The 15,884-nt window shown below is 39.2% G+C and overlaps 1 long non-coding RNA gene across 6 annotated transcripts in view; it reads left to right on the top strand.

The window, feature by feature from the left end:
- The window catches only part of LOC148130555 (uncharacterized), an 83,216-nt gene that overhangs the window by 829 nt on the left and 66,503 nt on the right, over positions 1 to 15,884 (top strand). Inside the window, exon 1 of one of the 6 annotated variants that reach the window (XR_015749995.1) lies at positions 8,061 to 8,119. The exons of 1 other annotated variant lie outside the window; for it this stretch is intronic. This is a non-coding gene — a long non-coding RNA (uncharacterized LOC148130555). Of the gene's footprint in view, positions 1 to 8,060; positions 8,146 to 8,494; positions 8,568 to 8,637; positions 8,787 to 15,884 lie in introns of those variants that run through there. 4 more of the 6 variants (XR_015749991.1, XR_015749993.1, XR_015749994.1 and 1 more) reach the window with 4 other exon arrangements.

The raw sequence follows: 15,884 nt of genomic DNA, 5'->3' as shown, positions 1-15,884 counted from the left end.
TTTCTCCGAGGCAAACCGACTCCCCCACCCCACCCACCCCCCCTCCAATCCTCCTCGGCGCCCTTCCTTTTAGAGCCCGGATTTCACGGAAGGACTTGGGAGCCCTCTTCCTTCGGAGGCGCAGATCGGAAGGGTAACCTAACGGGAGTAATTAGAAAGCCCAGCCAGGTCGGAGGGCGAAGCGATTGGAGGCGATCGGGGCAGACCCGAAGAAAACTTGAGCCGGCTCTTTAAATTCCTAACGCGGTGGCCGTCCCCCTCCCCATCCCGATGGTTTCTTCTCTGATATTCCCACATACCCCCATTTTTATTTATTTATTTATTGCTCCTGTTAGTGTTCCAACCTCTTTGCCTTAGAAAGCCCCCAACTCACTCACACATGCGGATATTCTGAGTTGTAAAAAAACAAAAGGACCGCCACCCGAACACAGCAAATCCCGATATAAGATCAAGGGATGGCTGGTAGGGAGGTGTCGGTTTCAGATGGGGGTGGAGGAGAATGGCCGGTCTCCCTTCACTCGTGGACGCGCTCTGCTTCCCTTTTGACTGGGGTTAACTCTGTGTGTTCCATTGGAACAGATGCCGTATAAAGCTGCTCCCTCCAGATCATTTGTTTCCTTGATGGGGGAACATTTCTGAGCGGAACATATTGGTTGCCATAGAGAAAGAAATAAAGGAAGAACACTAGTCACATTAAGCTATATGTTTGTGCACTGGGCTTTAGATAAAAGGCCATGCTCCAGCCAAAGAGGAACGAAGCCAAAACCAGAGCTTTTCTAGCTTCACTAAAACTTACTTTATTTTTGTTGTGGGCTTTTTTACAGTACTAGCTTATAAGGGAATTTTATGGGTTGTTAGTTTTTTTTTTCACCATACGGTATATTGAACAAAAATAAAACTTTTTTAAGTTTTCGAGGAAACTCTGTCTTGGCCGGCAGGGGGCTCGCTGTGGTGGCGATCGGCGGGGGGATTCAAAGTACTTTTTACTGAGCATCGGTTGCTTTCTTCCAAAAGTTGTTAGAAAAAAAAAAAGGAGGGGCTTATTTTCTCTTTCTATCTCCCATCTATCTATATTTCATAAAAGTATATTTTTCTATGTCTTTGCCTTGTGAGCAGGAGGGAGGAGAAGAGGAAGTATGTGGCTAGGAAATAGTGCCCTTCTCACCCTTAAAAACACCAACCTACTATTTTTAGATAGAGCAGTCAGAACCATAAGAAAGAGGTAACAAAGAATGCACCAGTAATGGAACCTTGTCACTGTGACTGCTCAACTGCTAAGAACTCTGAATAGCCACTCTTAAGTTATTTCCATTTCATTAAAAAGACACACCAACCTCAAAACATTCAGATAGCCAGTTTGGTCTAGTAGTTAGTAGTTAAGGAGGCAAGCTAAAAACCAGTGGGCTGCAAGTTCTACTCCTGCCTTAAGCATTAAAGCCAGCTGGGTAACTTTGGGCTAGTTACTCTCTCTCAGCTCAAGTCATCTCACAGTGTTGTGGGGAAATAGGAGAAGTTTGCTCCCTTGAGTTATTATTTATACAAATAATGCAGGCAGGGTAAAAATATAATAAATAAAATAGTAAAGAAGATGAGAAAGAATGGGCAATGTGCCATAAAGCGATTTCTTGCACCAGGAATTGAAATTCTGGGGCCTATTTGAGAACCCAAATAACAAGCTTAATTTGTTCTCACAGGATGGAATATTTCTTTCTTACCTAATCTCAGTGAAGCGGGTGTTTTTTATTTTACTCATTCTTGTCCCTAAGAATAAGAAAGTAACGATTGCTAAAGGAGCAAACACAATAGAAGAAAATGTAATACAGATGTGTTTGAAGTGAGAGAAGTGATTTTAACTTCTCCCTAGAGATAATTAATTAATAAACTATCCCTATCTAGAACAGGATCTCAAGTCACACAGATATTTTCATCCTATATATTTGAATCTATAGCAGACTACTATTAGGAGTGTGTTGCCTGGGGTGTTAATTCTGATTGAAATTCTCACTAAGTCTTCCTAACATGGAAAGGATAGTTTGAAAATGATCTGTGTGGTTTGAATGGTTGGTGACTATTGGCTGTTACTTTTCCATTCTTATCTGACTTTCACTGAGCTAAAACAACTTTCTAATACTAATTAAGGATATCTACAATTCTTCAAGGATCACAGAGTATGACACTTGCTTAGACAAATAGATAGATAGATGATAGATAGTAAATATGTGGTGCTATTGTTAAACAGTCATACTAATCCTTCTGCATGTCTACTCTACTCTATCCATCCTCTCTATCTACCACATTTTTGTTCTGGAATCTTGCATTCTGTCTTCTTGAATCTGGTACACCCCAAATGTGTTTAATTGCAGCTCTCAGCATCCTTAACATCACAACCCAAGAGCATGGCTGAGTTGTGGTCCAGAATAACTGGAGGGGGAACCAAGTTGGACAAGGAAGCTATAATCAATCCTGTCTCAGAACATAGCAATCAAGGTGGACATAACAGAAGTTGGAAGTCTTTCCTTCCCTCCTTCCTACTCTTATCCCTGCAGGCATGATTGAAGAATAATGAAATAAACTTAAGGTTTTGTTCTCCTTTCTTCAATAACAAGTTCAAGATCTTTCCTCAGCCCCCAACCTCTCTTCCCATGGTTAAACATACCAAATCAAATTTAAGGATTTTTGGACTGACTTGTTAACAATTCCTTGGATTAGTTACACAAATCGAAGTTTCCATATTGAGGCATCTGCCTGCTAACACTTTTACAATATCCAAGACTATTATATTTCTAGAGCACAATTTTCTTCAGAGAGTACTACCACCACTGCTTTATCACATTTCATTGACGATTGTTAATTCCACAGTTTGCAAGTGCTAGGGCATCTGTTCGTGGATCCAAGTAGCATTTTTAAAAATGTTTGCTATCTTAACCTCTCTTCTCCTATGTTCCAACTTTGATCTTGATTTGCCTTTTCCTCTTTTCCCTCTCCACTGCCATTCAGTGAAACTTTCATTTATATCTTAAATGTGTATCATTTGTGTTTCTCTGTGTGTGTGTCATTCAAAAATGCAACTTTTCAGCATTTTCCTTGATTGGATCAAAGACTACAAAAAACAAATAAAACAGAAACAACACACAATGCAAAAACTAGCAACAAGTTAATTGACAAGGCTAAATTCTTTCATTATATCCCTCTTTCTCACACACATTTATATACTTATGTGTACACCTGAGTTTCTACACACAGAGAGATACTCTCACACACTTACCTATAAAAATTTCACCATCCTGTAGTTTTTTTTGTTTGGTTTTATTATTTATTAAATAAATGTATATGGCTCACGCACAGTGACTTCAGTTGGCATAATACTAAGATTTTAGTATTAAAAAATTAGTATAAAGGGAATATTTATTAATTAGTTATGGATAGGTGCCTTTGTAGCAGAAATCAGTATTATTGAGGGATTATTATTAGGGATTTCTTGCATCTTTCGGTTGCATTTAATAGTACAGTAACTTACTTACATGCCAGAATGTTTAGCTGTGTAGTAATATGGATCCATGATCAGCCAAATTCTTAATTAGCAAATTTCATAATTAATAACCTTCAGTTGCATTAAAAGGCACAATACACAAGTAAGATTCCATTAATTTTCAAAAGAATGGCTTTCTTTTTTCTTTTTTTGCCAGTAGTTTGAGGAAGGGTGCATAAAGAGCAGATGAGTTTGTCTCCAGTCGAACTTTCCAGATGGATCTTAAAATATATCAGGACCAGCCCCTGGACTCCTTGCCACGCCAAGGAGGGCTAGAGCAGCGAAATTAAAAAGAAGAAGAGGTGGGGTGGGGTGGGAGGCCAGGCAGAATATATGAAAGAGTGTCAGGCACCGTAAGAAGACAACAGTGGGGAAGGCCTGCTCTTTTTATCCATGGGTTTCATTGTGAAGGCCCCAGGCTGGGCTTTGTTTATTGTTACCAGCCTAACAAAAGCCTCTCGGATTGTGTAATAAATTAGCAGGCAGGCAGGCAGGAACGGAGCAGGCCTCAGCCGGGCTTAAGGGGAGAAGAAAGGGCACCTTTGCGGGGAGTGCCTGCGCGCCCTCCGATTGTTCAGAGCCGCGGATGGGGGAGAGGCGTCCCTTAAAACCAGCCGAGTGAGACGGAAAGTTAGCAGCCGACTGGACCGAACAATGTCACCCTTCTCCCGCAGGCTTTTAAAGCCAGTTGAAAGGAGGCGCCCCTTGTTCTGGCCGACCCGGAAAGGAATCGCTCTCTGCCCCTGAACAATCCGGGCGCTTTCTCGAGTTAGGGAGCACCCCGGTGCCCACCCTAAACACAATGGCCAGAAAGGCCTGAAGATGGACTCGGTGTGATAGGGGCGGGGGTGAGGGGCGGGGGGGCGGGAGCGGCGAGGTGGGGGTGGTGAGGAGCAGGAGACCCAAGAGCAGCCCTGCTATTATTATAGGCAGGATCCCATTGTGAGCTGCCTGCTTGATCGCTCGGGGGTCTTTCATCTGGATTTCAGCGGCGTGCGCATCCGTGGGTTTAAACATATAAAACCCACGCATATATCCAGATCCACATTTATGTATCTTACGTATCTTATTGCAGAACCCAAAGGAGAAGGCACCAAATACTTAGGCAGCTCTGCTTTACATTGTTCGTTTCCCGCACCCCCTTCTTAATTTGACATTTGAACTTGTCTATTGTCTGAAGAGCTCGGTGCAGATTGCAGGTCAAGCTAAAAGGCTGCTCTTTTTGGAATTTCACACCAGCACACAGACACAGACACACACACAGACACACACAGACACCGCCTGCTCGCCTTCAGGGAAGGGAGGACTTGCAATTTATCCGCTGCTGTGGTTGTGCTTGGTTTGTGCGTGCGTGCATGCGCGCGCGTGTTTGTGTCTCCCACATCACGTTCTCTCGCTGTCCAAGTTATTCATTGTTTCATACTCTCTGTCTCTTAACCTCCTCTTTCTGTGTGGGTGTTTCCACATCATCACTGCCACTGCTTCGTTTTAGGTATATTTGTTAATGGGGACGGACGATGCGTATTCTTATATAACCGCTTATTTCCGAGAAGATTCGGAAAATGGCAGGACTGACGTGGCATTTCCCGTGAACGCAGTTAGGATGCCTGTAACAAGTGTGATGAAAGGTGGTTCCTCCTTTCCCCACCCTGTGCATCCCTTCTGTCTCAAGTTTAACCACCTGGAAAACATTGTATATAGGAAGGAAGGAAGGGCATCCTAATCTTCCAGTTGTCTTTCTTAATTTCCAGCACACGAATGATAGACCAATCCGATTTTTAATTCGGAAAGGGAATATATCCTTTTCAGAGGGATAGGGATTACTTTTCATATTATTAATACTACTGTTGGGATTATTATTGTAAATGAAACCAAGGCGATATTTATATGGATGGAGGTGGAGGTACATCTTCGCTACAAAGGTAAATTGCCTGTGAATTTTCCTTGCTTCACACTCCACACAGAAAAGTTCGAGGCCAGTTCGAGGCTGTGTAGGGTCTGGAACTCCTAAAGTGGGAGAAGGGTCTGACCTGGTTAGGGAGAGAAAGAGACCCAAGAAATCTGATGGCCCTGGTGCAGATTTGGCCTTTAAACTTCATTTTTGAAATTGGAAATGTTCCGAAGAACATGGTGGCAGTTCTGCTACCTGAGATAAGCTATTCTATGTGAAGGTTTCCCCCCAGGCTTCGCCTTAGAGGTAATTAAACCGCCCATCCAGCTAGCCCTGGTAGGGCTATCTTTTGGAGGGAGGCGCACGGGACAGGCGGTTCAGGGCCAAGGGAGACTGGTCATTTGTGATGGGCGTTTTATCCTGTAGCAAGTTTTGCAAAAGTAGCGGTCTTTTTTTTTCCTCCCAAAAGGGTGCTTTATAAAAATGACAAGGTTATAGCACCTTTGTGGGAATTAGGCCGATTTCATATTTAAGCCGGTCCTTGGACGACGATGTTTGTGTTTCATGGTTGTCGAAAGTTGCCTAGGCTGCTGCGGAAGTTGGCGAGGCTTTTAGGAATGGCGTCTTGTATTTCTAAGGCGATTTTTGATCTTCTATGCGTTTGCAATGGGGACCGGGCAGCTCAGTTTCTGTCATAGTGTAGGTGTGTTCTGTCGTTTCCTCCCCTGCTTAACTGGTGTTAAGTATCTCTGGTAGAGCGCTAAAATAAGGGTCGGGCCTGGTTTCTAAATTATAAGACTCTCCCCTTCCAGGCAGCTACTGTATGTCGAGTGAGGTGGAGCGGGGGAAGCCAGGTACGATAGGTGCACGAAAGCAGAAAAAAACGTCGAAGGAGCTAAGGGAGGGAACGTGCACGCGCATGCGCCAGTGAGTGAACGAAGGGCTCCAGACAGATGCTCACGAGGAGGGGGCCACAATTCTCGGGGTTGCCACCTGGGCGCGCTGATAGGCGTGCACGAAAACCCGCGAGGCCAATATAGTTTTTTTTTTTTTTTAAATGTTCCTCTCACGTTTGGTGAGTTCATTCCACCCCCACCCCCACCCCGCTTCTAAAGGTGAGTGCAGATTGCAATACTTTCTGGTTTGCTTTTTCTTTTTTTAAATGTTTGTTTGACAAACAGGAAGCTTCTCCTGGGAGAAAGGCCTTTGTGGTGGATCCCAACCCAGGATTACATTAATCAAGACATTATTTCCCCAGGGCTGTGCAGCACAAATTAGAGTAAATCCAGATAAAATTGGATCGGCGACAAGCCCGAACGCTTAGAATAATCTGCTCCCCTTGCATTTTATTATATAAGCCCCCCAAATCTTTAAAGATCATCTGCGACCCCTTCTAAACAGCCGCTTGTGGGGAACTTTGCACCTTGTTCAGAGGCCAGATTGATGCCGTACCTGGCAAGGCGCCTCTCATTTCTGCCCCTCTCCCAGTGGTGACACAGCCATAGCAAATGATCTAAATCCTTGTTTTTGAGCCATTGGTTTATAAGGTGGCCCGAAATAACAAGCGCTCTGAAGAAGTAGCGATTTGCCCCTGGAAATAAACCGGCCTTAGTTGTCGACAGCAGTAGAAAGGAAAGAGACTCTCTAGTCTTGCAGTTAAAACAAAAAAACAAAAACGAAATACATTAGGTGAAAAAGTAGGCCCTTTGGGTGTGAAAGGGCGGAATCGGACTCAAGAGGCTAGTCCTCTGCGAACCCCAGAGGAAGGAGAACTGAACGGCGGGAGAAAAAAAGAGACGCGCCGCGATCCTAGGAACTTTTCAAAGCTGGAAATTGGAGAGTGGGGAAGGGGCGAAGTCATTGGTGGGCGCGTGCATCGTCCTTGCACGTCGCCTCGGCTTTCTTCGTCGGCCTCCGAAAGATTTCCTTCTCTGGGGAATCTGCTCCGCCTCCTTGGACGTCGGAAGGCAAACGGGAGCACCAGATGCGCCTTTCACGCTTTGCGGCCGGCAGCTTGACCCTAGCGGGAGACTTTTAAGCTAAAGAAGCCGGGAGAGGGGTGCGCGGGGGGGTGGGTGGGTGGGAATGGGTGGAGAGAAGAAGGCGGGCAGGTGAGATCCGCCTCGCAGCAGCCCGGCGGGCAAGACGGCTCGACGGGAAGGTGCGTCCCGCCGCGGGGGCTGACAGGTTGCCTCTCCTTAAGCGCCGGAAGGCGCGGAAAAGGAGCCTCCCCGCCTCGCTTGCGCAACTGCCGCCCGTCCGAAACGGCGCGACCCATTGGCCGACCCGAGCCGTTCTCTCCGTTTGGGGCTGCTTCACTTTTCCCGAGTTCAGTTCGCCGCCTGGACCGTCCGCCACGCGCGCGTGCCCGCGCTGCCACCTTTCCCGCGGTCCGCCCCGGCCTGTCTCCCGTCAGCGCGGCGGTTTATATCGGACGGGGCTGAGGCCGGTCAGCCGGCTCCTCGCTTCCAGTTGGGGTGGGTGGGTGGGAGATGGTGGGACAGGAGAGCCTCCATTGCCAGACTGGAAACAGCTCTGCGGAGAACGGGGGGGGGGGGCAACGGAGGAGGAGGAAAGGAGGAGGGAGAGGCTGCATTAATGAGTCTCGCATAACAATTTTCGCGCGCGCGCGCCCTACAGCGGCTGTTCCTCCCGCCGTCCCGTCTTTCCCGCCTTCGGTAACGAAAGGACAGCCTCGGGTGGGTGGCTGACGCCGCCGAGCTGGGTAACCCCGTTCGCTCTTGCCCCGCCTCGCCTTGACACCCCGCTCCGAGAGACCTAGCTGCCGCGGAAGCTGCCCCGCCGCTCTCTTGGACGGACGGTCGGCTGGTATATGGCTTAGCCCACCGCGGGCACCCAGACCTGGCGACCTCCGCTCGCAGACTCGCAGTAGTGACCCGGGCTGACGGGATCGTTAGTTTTCTATTGATCTATTGAGCTAGCAGAGAGATGCGCGCGGAGAGTGTGTGTGTGTGTGTGTGTGTGTGGTGGTGGTGGGGGAGCGGTGTGTGCACGCGCGCGCGCTCCCGCCCCCGCTGCTCTGTGGCGATGCGTTTGGTGTGTGGTGGTGGCGGCGGCGGCGGCACCGGCACTGGCGGAGCGCCGCGTTTTTGAATGCTGTGTCCCCCTCTGCTCTTCCTTGACTGGGTACCTTAGTCTGATTGCACTCTTTTATTTCTGCCTTCTTTCCATCCGCCTTCCCCCCCCCCCTCTCCCTCTTCCTTGCCGCGAGGACCAAAAATACCAGAGGGGGGAAAAAAAAAACTTGCTTCTTCACTTGTCTCCTTCTTGACAGGGCTGATCAGTTAACCCAGGAGCCCTTAGATTAAGGTTGGTATGATTGCGGAAGAAAACCTTCACTTCCCAGTAAGTCCCCCCCCCTCCCCCAAACAACCCTCCTTCTTCACCTGATGAATAATATTCTGTCTTGGTGAAAATTTAGTAACTGAAAAAAAGGGAAAGGAAGACATTATTTTTTGTGTGTGTTGGTACGCTGTGGTTGTGGTGGTTGTTATTTCTGACTGATTTCAGTTTGATAGGTAAGAAGTTTGTAGGCTGGCCAAGTACAGGCTATATAAAAATATCATGTTGATTGAACTCTTACCAAGAACGTTGTAATTTGTTGAGATTATGCATAGCACGCATATGTATGTAATTTTTCTATTGTTTAATTGAAATTCAGTATCTGAGTATATGTTTTTGCTGCCTGAGATTTTTAGGTTTGTGAATAATCATTATGGTATGCTACTATCACAAAGTTACTGGACCTTTTTTCCCCCCTGGCTGACATGCTTTCAATACTTTCAGAGAAGTTATTTCTTTATAATTATCTGTTTCTAACAATGTATTTGGTAACATATTTCATATCTGTTAATCTATTTATCATTTATCTTGACATTGCTTACCTTCAGGCATGAAGAACAATTATATTGTTCAAGTTATGTATGAAAGATCTTACACATTTTTTCAGTGCTGTGTTTGAATCAAAAGCTACAATTTTATAGTTATTATTGGAGGAAATAAATGCAGCACGCCATTTATTTATTTACTAGATTGCAAGTTAGAGTAATAATTAGCATTTATAAGCAAATGAATAAACTAATCATATTGAGCTGTTAAGTTAACCAAAGAGTTTTAAAAATGTATTTCCAACCTCCCTTTCTGCAGCTAAATATGTATAACATCCTAAAAATTATTTACTTACTTTAGATAGGAAAAAATAAAACATATGGCAGTATAAATTGGAATGTCAATCTACATTGTGCAAGATTTTAGCATAAGTGATTTAGTTCAATTCCATTTGTTTGAATCATAGTGATATGAAATGGACATAACAGTTGTATTAATAAGGAAAAATATTCTTTTGAAATATGAAGTGTTTGACATGTGAAAGTTATTAAAACATGGGAAATGGGTAAATGTTATTTTTAAAAAATAAAATTAATCTGAACTTCATTTTTCACAATAATTATTTAATTAGGTATAAATATTTGATTTGGATTCCACTAATAGAATTCAACTTTTTGCATAATTTTAAAATAGAGATGAAATATTACCTTCACAGTTTGAACCCATCACTTCGATTTGAAATACGTTTTTACTGCTTTTAACAAAATGATGTATTAATATCACAATGTTTTAAAAAATCCAAATTTCTGAAACATACTGACAAGAGAATGTGAAATATTGGTTATATTTCAGCACACAATTCAGTGTGCTTAAGTCCACTGAAAATGATTAGATGGTATTTATGCTTATTTTTATAAGAATTTTGGATATGTATTTATCAAGCTAAATGCTTTTTTTGCAGTTCTTATGCTTTCATAAATAACAAATATCATCTTGTAAGCCCCTACATATAAATAAGAAATAAATGCATTAAACATAACTTCAGTAAACCTATTTTATTTGTTGCATATCAATAATATAGTATATAAATTAATATTAGTATCTTGGGTACAAAATAGTTAATCATTAGGATTTGGCCTGAATAAAATAGAATATTTTTTTCTGAGCAATCAAATATTACAACAATATATACAGAAATAAAATTTTTGTGGTTTTTTAAAATAATGTTTTTAACAACAAAATTAAAATAGAGAGCTGTGGTTTAAAATATTTATAATGAGTTTAACATATCCTCGCAAATAATAAAAGGATCAAGCACATGCTAGTGATCAGAATATTGCCATTTTTTTCAGTGGGATGGAGAAACAGTATTGGGTCCTTTGATCATATTTCATTTAGCACTTTGTTGTCCTTCTTTGCTCTAGAAAAGTAGGTTTTAATCTAATTCCTGTCTGTGTGTATTTATCAGACCAGGACGCCCAGCTTCCTCTGAATTTGGCAACTCAAAGCAGCATGTTAACTTTTTCAGTAATAAGAAAAACTTTTGGTTCGATGCTGTAAGAAAAATCTTCAATGTAATATAATCAGGAGCTTATTTTGAACCAGTGACAATCCAAAACTGTTTATAGAACTGAACACATTTATTTAAAAATAAACATCCTGTATTTTAAATTTTCTTTTTTTAATGAACATGCTGCAAAATGTACATACATGCATACATGCATATATAATTTGTTTATTTATAAACCAATCCATTTCATGTAGTTATGTTACTGGTACTTGCTTAACAAAAGAAAATGGAAATGAGAAGCACAAAGGTTTAACAAAGTATGCAGCTTTTATATGCAAAAATAATGAAGAACCAAATAGAATGTATGAAATATGTGCTTCTTTAAAACCTTTTGGGGTTTGACTTAATTCTTCTGGGTGTTTGTATCAAACTATAATAATTTGTTTTACAGTGCTGTAAAAGAGTTAAGTGTATTTAAACTAATTTAAATCTATTAATTTGAATGAGATTTGACTTCAGAAAGTTGTGGATTAGAATATTAGAAAGTTTCTTTTCACATTATTAAAATATTTTTTTCCTGCGCAGACTTGTTAATGCATCCATACAATTACATTATGCATCCATACAAAAACTCAAAAAGTCTGAAAAAATCTTTGACTTTTTGCATGGATGCATGTATAGTATAAGCATATTCTTTTTATCTTACTGAAGAATATTCATGCAAAATTTATGAAATGGCGATATGGAATTGAACTATAACAAAAACCAAGCAGCTTGCAATATCATTCATCTATGTACTATGAATAGATATCTATATATTGTGAGAGACAAAACAACATCTATCACTTTTTACACCTGTTTACAAACAAGAATATTTTTCAGTTGAATTTGATTTTTTTTCTTAAATCCTAAAAAGTTTTTAAACCTGTAGCATTATATGTAATGTATAAAAGAAAAAAGCCACTAAGGAATAAATAAATCATTTAATCCATTAATTAAAAAAATAAAATATTAACAAATTAGCTTCTGGAAAAATATAAATACAATTAATTGAAGCTGTTTGATATCACTGAAATGTACAATTTTTCTGACAGCAGAAAATATACCTTAATGCTTAAGCTTTTTTAGAAAAACATCGTCTTGAAAAAAAAAAAATCAGTAACTTGAATTTAATCTTCTTTTTACAGAGCTTAAAAATATAAAGTACTAAGTTAGGAATTATTTATCTGAAATCAATTCTATTTGGTTCTAGTTTCCAAAACAGATGCACAGATACACATCAAGTTTCAGCTGCATTTGAAGGTACCGATTTTAATCTACAGTGGTTTGGAACCTGTATCCCGTAGGACTCCTTTCTTCCATATGTGCCTCTTGGAGGATTCAGATAATTTCTTGAAGATCCATAAATCTGCACTGGTAATTAGTGAGGGCACTGTGTTGACACCCTCATGTCATGCCCTGGATTCCCATAGGTGTATGACTGACCACTGTGGGGACAAAGCACTAGACTAGATAACCCGTTGATCTGTTCTGTCCTTATGGACCAACTCTATGGAACACCATACTTGAAGCTTTAGAGCTTAATATTTTTAAACAAAAGTCTTACAAAAAAAGACATTCATATTGAATTTTGTATAAATATTTAATGTATGCTTTAATTGTGATTTATATTTCTGATTATATTATTACTGTTCTGTTTTTTTAAAAAAAATATTGTCTTATCCCATTTGGGATTTGGGGTTAGATAGTGAGATTATATATATAACATGAAAAGATTACATTGAATAATACAAGCTTAACAGAAACAATGTTTCTAGAATCCTTTTATTAATAGTAAACTATCACAGAAATTTCATATGCGCATATTACTTTGTAGGTTTCACCAGTGCAGTTTAACATTTTCAAAAAATAAATAGGCTGAAATGTGGCTTTTGTAACCTAATATTACATATCTTAAGTTATAGTACAAAGCTAACATAGCTAGTTTGAACTTATATTTTGTTCGAGAAAATATTTAATTGGAAGTATATTTCAGGCTGCAGCCTGACGCACCTATTTTAAAGGAAGTCCCATTGCCTATTTACTCAATAGGATTTACTTCTGAAATAGCACAGAGGATTTGCTCTTTTAATTATCTCAGTGGAGATCCTCAATAAGACAGTGTTGTTTAAGACAGTAAAGCAGCTACAAAAGTAGACGTTTTGTACAATTCTATCTGGATGTCCATAAAAATTATATTTGAGAAAATGCGTTTAGGAGTACCATTTTGGTTAGGCCAATAATCAAAATTAAAATATACATGCATATAAATAATGAATGAGTCAAGTTAAGGCCACCCTATCAAATACTGAGCATGTGTCTTAATCACAAGGTTAAACCTTATGTTGTCAGTAATAAATCTACATTTGTTACAAGTTTAGTTTCATTTTCATTGGGAAGAGTTACCTTAAAAATGGTCTGTTTAACACTATCAGCTCAAGATACTTTTCAAAACACACACACACACACACACACACACACACGTTAAATCTAAATAAAGGTGGTAACCAGAAGAAAGGAAATGGAAGACCATTGGCTGTGATTTGAAATGACAGCTATATATATATATGCCACCACCCTAAGATTCTGGGTGTTTTCATGTTGGAAAAGATTTATTTAATAATATATTTAAACTGAAACTTAGATTCAGTCTTCTTTTCAGTTAATGAGAAACAAGCTCCACCAAATTCGATAAGAATATTTCAGATGCGCTTAGGATTGTACTATAGGTTGAAGATACCAACAAAAATTGCTTCTCTTAATGGTAGAATTTTTTAAAAAATAGTTGACTTTGATAAAATAAGCCACAAAAGAGCAGGTAACGAACAAATACAAAACTTTTTTAAAATAAAAAATACTACTCCACACTTTTATAGAATTTTGTTAAGCCAATTACATATAAAATAAACAAAACAAAATAAGCAAGATATGAAAGTAAACATATTTTCCACATTATTTTTCTGCAATTTTAAGTTTTGTATTCTAGTCATCTATATATATATTTTGTTTACAAGACAAAACAACAATAGCTTATTATTTATTCTTTATTGCTGTGAGAGAAAAAACGGATGTTTCCATGACAATGGTGAGATCAGCAATACTTTGGGCAAACCTGTGGCCTTCTGTTTCCCCAGTGGGGTTGATAATTTTCTTTGAATAACAATTTGTCATACCACGTGCCATAGGTAATAGTTTTGAAAGTGGATATCAGCTGATACAGGTATATAAACCTCCATGTCTAAAGGCACTATGTCTCTATGTGAGGGAAGCAAACAACACGTAGAACTTGCCGTTATGTTCTGCCTAGAAATTCTTATTGCTAGATACTGTAGTAAATATTATGTTTCACTAGATCAGGGGTATCCAATCTTGGCAACTTTAAGGCTGCATGGCTGTCTGGGGAATTCTGGGAGTTGAAGTCCACAGGTCTTAAAGTTGCCAGGGTTGGATACCCCTGAACTACATGGATCTATGAGTTCTGCCCCAATTAAATTTTTCTTATAGATATTCCAATTTTTTTCTGAAAGTAGTTTTGACATCTTTTATTATTTGAGACACAATATGCTACAGATCTTTGGAGTTTATGAAAACTACATTGTTTTAATATATTGATAATAGAAACTAAATTTTATTAACTAGCAGCAGCATAACTCTAAAAAATATTACAATGAACTCCCATTCATTTTAATAAGATTTACTCCCAGGTAAATGGGTGTAGAATTGTAGCCTTAATTAGCTTTATCCCCTAAAATTATGATTGGATCAATGCCTGGGAGTTAGTCCCTTTAAGTAGTGGTTGTTTTCATGCAAGTATGCATAGAACTGTGTTTCTTGAAAGTGAATTTTGTTTAACTAATACACTAATAATTCAAATAAATCTATTAGGCTATAAGTAAAATTTGCTGTAGATCTTATTAATAAGCATATTAATATATCATTAATCATGAAAACTTCATGCAGTTAAAAAAAGGAGCGGAAAATATTCAGTGGTTTTTTATTCTGAAAAAATATATTAAAAAAGAGAAAAATGACTAATTATCGAGGTGCAATGTTACTAATGAAGCTCTCAGTATAGACAAATTGAATTACATCTAGAAATATTTTTTCTCTAAAAATTTCTCTAAATTTTTGCTAAATATGTTACTATACATCAAAAAATGAGATAAAAAAATAAAACAAAAATAAATTTTAAAGTTGGTATTTCTTTGTCTTATACTTGAAGAGCAATTAAGTCATGATGCATTTTATATATTGTTTGTTTAAATGCAGATTTTCTTATCAAAAGTTCTGTAGCAGCTTTGGTCTTTTCATCTTTTCATCTCATCCTGTTAAAGTTTAATGATAAATTTAAATTTAAGCTGCTAATACTTCATACAGTTACATTATTCCTATTTACTCCTTTTCTCTCAGTTTAGCAATTGAGTTTTTGACATTCAGAACCTTTCAGCTATTATTTCTTTCTTTCCAACAATTTATTTGTGAAAGAAAGCCTCGTTATGCCCATTTTACAGAAGAGAAATCAAGGTTGAGGAATCTTGACCTACCTACTCTGGATTGTATTTTCAAATCTAATATTGTGCATATGGAAAACTACTAGCATACCATAATGATGTTTAGAATTTAAACATCAAAACCCTAAAAGCCATTATTATTGAAGGCTTTCAAAACTTCTGAAGAATTCACAAGAGACATTATTTAAAATAAAACGTGATAATATGATTATGAAAAATCTAGACAGATTAAGTTGTTCTTAGAATAATAGCAAAATATATTTAGTATAATAGTTACAAATATACTAATTTGCCTGCTGTTTTCAGAAAAAGAAACTGGGTGTGTTTATGTTGAAGAAAGACATAGTGATGGTTAATTCTTTCTCCCAAGCATAGATGTGCCTGGTAAAAAAATCCACACTGAACAGAGTGATCATCACAGATGTGAATAAGTCCCATGTAACACAGTAGGCCTATTTGTATATATTAAGAGACACTTTAAATGTGATACTTTAAAAACACATGTATCAATGTGATCTAGAAAAATATATGTATAATATGAAGTGAAGAATAGTA

Source organism: Notechis scutatus, chromosome 5 (assembly GCF_049901735.1).
Source record: "Notechis scutatus isolate UNSWTSFEM ecotype Mainland chromosome 5, rNotScu1.2, whole genome shotgun sequence".
Classification (NCBI taxonomy): domain Eukaryota; kingdom Metazoa; phylum Chordata; class Lepidosauria; order Squamata; family Elapidae; genus Notechis; species Notechis scutatus.
This window is presented reverse-complemented; position numbering and strand designations above follow the sequence as displayed.